This window comes from Scomber japonicus, chromosome 9 (assembly GCF_027409825.1).
Source record: "Scomber japonicus isolate fScoJap1 chromosome 9, fScoJap1.pri, whole genome shotgun sequence".
NCBI classification, from domain to species: Eukaryota; Metazoa; Chordata; class Actinopteri; order Scombriformes; family Scombridae; genus Scomber; species Scomber japonicus.
In genome coordinates this window covers 37,377,032-37,383,031 of record NC_070586.1, presented here as the reverse complement: position 1 = coordinate 37,383,031, position 6,000 = coordinate 37,377,032, and positions in this window count along the sequence as shown.

The following is a 6,000-nucleotide window of genomic DNA, read 5'->3' as shown; positions in this document are numbered from 1 at the left end:
AATCAAAGAGGATTTTTACACTAACTGACTGTTTTCTGTCTATTAAGCACAGCCTATAGGATTTTATTACATTTTTTCCTGACACCAACCCTATTGTTAGCCATTGTTTTCATTAAGCTAGTATGACAATTAAATATGACATCACACCTCTTAAAACTTTGTTAAAAGAATCTTATCCTCTGCTTGTGTACTGAATGCTAGATGTATATTATTTTTTTTTTTAATTTACTTTTTATTCATTTTCCTTTTAGTAACACACGTGTCAGTTAGGCACAAAGCATACCAACATAACGTAACATAACAACATGACGGGGGGTGGACTGCAAGCAGAAACAGCAGAATCAACATAGGCACATTGTACACGAAAATATATAAAACTGCTGCTTGAAAATAGGAAAAGAGCATTTCTTATAAATTGTTTGACAGCATAGTTACTATCTATATGAAATCCGGTCTTATAGTCGACACATAGGTGAGCCATTTTGGATCAGTTATCTTCAAAAACATCAGTTTGGTTCCTCAGCTTGAATGTAATTCTCTCCATCACATATATATCATAAATTATATCGATCCACTCGTTTGTTGTTGGTTTGTCTTTCTTAAGCCATTTTCTTTTTACACCCCACCAACAACACATTCAAGAGGTATTTGTCCCGCCTCGTATAATCAAGTCCATCCAAATCACACAGATACATGGCTTTGAAGTTGAAAATCATTTTCCTTTTAAAAAAGACTCAAGGACCCCAAGAATCTCTCTCCAAAATGGAGCCACAGAGGGACAGCCCCAAAAAACATGGAAGTGGTTTGCTGAGGTACTTCCACAGGACCTCCAACAGGCAGTCTGATTTGAATAGCTGGCTTTTTGTGCTGGAGAACGAAAGAATCGAGTCACGTTTTTCCAGCTGAATTCCCTCCAGGAGGGGGAGCTTGTCACTGACCACTGCTGTCTGCAAGTCCTGTCCCATTCCTCTTGTGAGATTGTGACGCCTCCCTCTGTTTCCCATCTTTCCTTAATATCCAAAGTATGATCCATTTTAAGATTTTGAAGAGCTGAGTATAGTTTGGATATTATCTTTTGGAAGGTAACATTCCTGTAGGCTCTTTGAAATATGTTGAAAATTTCGTCCCTCCCTGAAATAACCCCTCTTCAGAATTTCTTGTTCACAAAATCTCTGATTTGTAGGTATCTAAAGTGATCATAATTTTGTAGACCAAATTTTTCTTTTAAGTCCTGGAAGCTCAAAACTTTATCCTGATCAAAGAGTGTACAGTATGCTGTAAGTCCGTTTTCTGTCCAATTTTTGAATCTTATATCATAGTTACTCGGTATAAAATCTGGATCATATGCAAACCATTTAAACATTTCGGTTTCTCTCCTCAATTGGTATTTTTTAATTATTTCACTCCATGTTGTCAAAGAGCCAATTATCCATGGGTTATTGGGGTCCGAGAGGTGGTTAGTTAATGAGGGATCTCCAACTAAATTATTAACTGGGAGTCCCTCTCCCATTGCCATTTCTAGTTCTTTCCATTTCGATCTATAATTTGGAGTACACTATCCCACTAATGGCCGAATTTGTGCTGCTCTGTAATAGTTTCTCAAACAGGGGAGGGCTAATCCACCTTTCTCTTTTGGTAACTGCAGGGTTTTATATTTTATTCTTGGCTTCTTCCCTGCCCATATGAATCTAGAAATAATTTTATCCCACTCTCGAAAATACAAGTCTGGTTTCTCTATTGGTATTGAGTGAAATAGATATAGAAGTCTTGGTAGAGTGTTCATTTTAATCGAATCTATACGGGAGCTGATATTTAGATAAGGGATTAAGTTCCATCATTGATATCTGATATAATTTCTTTTTGGAGTGGGCCATAGTTAATTTCTTCTAGTTTTGAAATGTCTAAAGGCAGTAGAATTCCCAAATATTTTATAGAACTTTTGTCCCAGTCCAGATGGTACCTAGAGCGGAGACACTGAGGGGGATCAAAATGAAAACTAAGGACCTGAGTTTTTTCTTATTCAATTTATACCCCGAGTACGATCCATATTCATCTAGAATAGACATCAACGCTTGCAGTGATTCATTTGGGTTTGATAGGGTGACGAGCACGTCATCCGCAAAGAGGGCCAGCTTTTGTTCACCTGCTGCCATGTTCATACCTGTGATCTTGTTGTTCTGCCTAATCCATTGTGCCAATGGCTCAATAAAAATTGCAAAGAGGATTGGACTTAGGGGACAGCCCTGTCTTGTTGATCTTTCCAACATGAAGGAGTCTGTGAGCTCCCCGTTGATTTTTAACCTAGCTGATGGCTTATCATAGAGAGCTTTTAATGTATTGATAATTACTTGACTGAAACCAAATTTCTTCATAGTGTTAAATAGGAATATCCATCTGAATCGAACGCCTTTTCAGCATCTAAACTAACCAACATGGCCTGTATTTTATTTTGTTTTATATGTCTGATGATTTGTAGGGATCTTCTAATATTATCGTGTGTCTGACGGGCAAGCACAAAACCAGTTTGGTCCATATTGATTATTCGGGGTAAAATTTTCTCAAGTCTCTGTAATATTGAAGTAAATAATTTATAGTCCAAGTTAAGCACACTAATTGGTCTGTAGTTTGCACAATTTCTAATTTGTCCTTACTTCCCTTAGGTATAACAGATATAGTTGCTTCTTTCCATGACGCAGGGATTTCCCCTTTAGTCAGGACCCAGTTGAATGTTTTTAATAAAATAGGTGTCAACACCTCCTTCAGTTTTTTATACCACTCTGAACTGAACCCATCCGGGCCTGGGGATTTATTAGCTTTGAGTCTTGAAATAGCTGAGTAAATTTCTTCTTTTGATATTTGTGAAGCTAGTATTTTATTTTCTTCTTCTGTGAGTTTTGGTAGATTTAAGATTTCGAGTAATGACTCCATTTTCTGGTCGGTATTGACTTGAGGTTGTGCATATAATTTTTCATAGTATGCTTTAAAGCAGTCTTTAATTTCTTCAGTTTGGTGGTGAATAATCTTGGTTTTGGGGTCTCTTATCTTGTATATTGCGTTGTCTGCCTGTTGTTTTCTTAGTTTGTATGCTAATAGCTTTGAATATTTGCTTCCCCCTTCGTAGTATTTTTGTTTTATGTAAAGCAATTTCTTTTGAATCTCTTGTGAGTATAACTCTTCTATCTGGTTTCTTTTCTTTTTTATATCTATTTTAACCTTTGGGTCTGTTGATTCTTTATGTTCAGATTCTAGGTTTTTGAGTTCAGTTTGGAGAGTTTTAATTTTTTCCTCTCTTTGTTTCTTAAGAAAGGATGTCACTGCAATCATCTTCCCTCTCATTACTGCTTTGCAGGCATCCCAGAGCATGGGTGGAGAAACCTCCCCATTATCATTAAACTCCAAGTATTCCTGAATTTCTCTTTCAAACTGTTCTGTCCTGTTATTGTTCAATACACTAGGATTTAGTTTCCAGTGTGTGAGCTTCCTTCTATAGGTAATTTTTAGCAACAAATAGAGTGGACAGTGATCTGAAAGGTCCATTGCTCCAATATGGCAGTTTTGTACTTTGCTACTGTCTGTTCCAAAAATTAAAAAGTAATCAATTCTAGAATATGTTGAGTGTGGAGAAGAGTAGAAGGTATAATCTCTGACTGATGGGTTAAGGTGTCTCCAAATATCGAATAGTCCTATTTCTGATAGTAGTAAATTAACTTTCTTTGTTATTTTTTGGGGGCGGGATGTTCTTGTCCTAGTTGAGTCGAGGATTGGGTTAAGCGTAGTATTAAAATCACCTGCACATATTAGAGTCCCCTGTGCTTTAGTTGTAATTCTCTCGATTATTTGGGTATAGAAATTTGGTTCTGAACCAGGAGGGATATACACATTGTATAGGGTAAACAAGTTTCCATCAACTTTCCCACGGATCATTATGAATCTACCTTCCTTGTCTTTTATAGTAGACATATGTTCGTATGTCACCCTTCCTGAAATTAGTATTACTACTCCCCTAGTGTGTTTAGATCTGTTTGAGGAGGAGAAGACATATTTAAACCCCTGTCTTTTGAGTCTTTCATGTTCAGTTTCCCTCAGGTGGGTTTCTTGCAAAAAAGCAATATCTATGTTTTCCCTTTTTAGTTTAAGAAGAATTTTGCTCTGTTTGGCTGGGCTACGAAGCCCATTCACATTTAGAGATATTATTTTCATTATCTGGTCCCTGTATGTACACATTTACACCTGAAGTTGTATTATGTTGTAGCTTCAACAAATGCAGATTTCCCTTGTAGAGAGAGAATTTTTTTAAAAAAAAAGCCCACACCCGTTATGAACGTAAAACAAGAACAAGCATTTACCGTCATAATAACAAAATCAATAAATGCAGAAACTTCCTGTAACTGAGGAACCTGAGTCCCTCTAAGGTCCCTGTTGGTGGGTGGAGGGAGAAACCCCTCCTGAACGGTTGGGGCCCTCCTTAGTGGTGCAGTAGCTGACTTGCTGGTGCGCTCCATGTCCACTAATGAGTCCAACACTGGAATTCGGTTCAGTCGGTGATTTACTGTAGTTTCAACAGATCAAGTTTTAAAATAAAGAGAGAGAGAGTAAAAAGGAATAGTTCGCCTCCCTTGTTTTCCCAGTCAACTCACATGTTGATCTACGTGGTTTTAGTGCTTTTAACATTGGGATGAATTTCTAAATTCTTGGAGCTTTTCTTTCACTCGCGTCTCCATTTGTTTTCCTCCGTCGGCCACTCGTTGCCACGGGAACGCCTTCAGTATCCCCTCCTCTAACTTGGAGGCTTGGTCCTCTCTGACAGCCGGCACCTCCATCCCCCGTGCGCGTAGCTCCCTTGCGGCTTGGTGGGCGTCCTCGTAGGTCCGTGGGCCGGTGCTCCAGTGGATACGGATCCTCGTAAATGGGGTTTGGAAACGAATGCCTTTTTCTTTAAGCGTTTTTTTAATTCCCCCGTAGGCTTTACATTTTTCCATCACTTCATATGCATAATCATGGTCAAAAAAAATTGGTTTGTTGTTTAGATGAATTTTCTTTTTCCAAGCCAATTTCAGTACCGTTTCTTTGACATCATACTGCTGAAAGTTTATCACAATGGACCGAGGAGTAGCATCAGGTCCCGGCTTCTGGGTCAGAGCTCTATGAGCCCGTTGAATCTGCAAAGACATACCGCCGGGGAGGGTCAGCTCCGTGGTCAGCAGGTTTTCCATAAACTTTATCATTGAATCGCCTTCCAAGCCCTCCGATATACCATAGACCCGGATGTTGTTTCTTCTGGACCTGCTTTCTAAATCGGTGACTTTCCTTGCAGTCTGCGTTGCTCTTTCAACAGACTCAGCAGAGCCTCTTTCGTTGTAGCGCTGCTTGTTTCCATATCCGAAATGCGCTCCTCTGCCTCGGTGATCGCCTGGTCGTGACCCTGGAGCCTGGTCTCGACTTCAGTTAGCTTGTGGTTTAGCTTGTGTCTCAGCGTGGCTATCTCGTCTTTGAAGTCTTTCTTTAATTCTCCCTTGAGGTCGGAGATAGCTGAGTGAATGTCATCTTTGAAGTCGCGGATGTTATTCGAAAAAGTTGACAGTTCCCGGAGCAGTTTGTCACCACTATCGCTGCTAGCTAGCAAGTCGCCAGTTTCTTCGTCGGTCGGCTCCATTTGTTTTTTGTTGGGCTTTTTGTTCAGTTGTTCAGTTACCCTCCCTCTCTGGTTCACATTGTCTCTTTTTTGTTTCCCCCCACTCATACCTCGCCCTTCATAGATTTCACGTTAGAGTTTTCGAGTTTAGGGGTATTTTTGGTACCGACTGAAACGGAGCAATTGACTATGCGTCTTTTCCGATCATGGCTTAACCGGAAGTCCGCTAGATGTATATTCTGATGGTGTGCAAGATTGCAAAATCAAACTTTCATTTAGACTAAAAAGAAAAACAGTTACTCATTCTTTGCTGCAAATAGTTTTATTCCATCTTTGTTTCATGTTCACATTATTGTGAACATGAAACA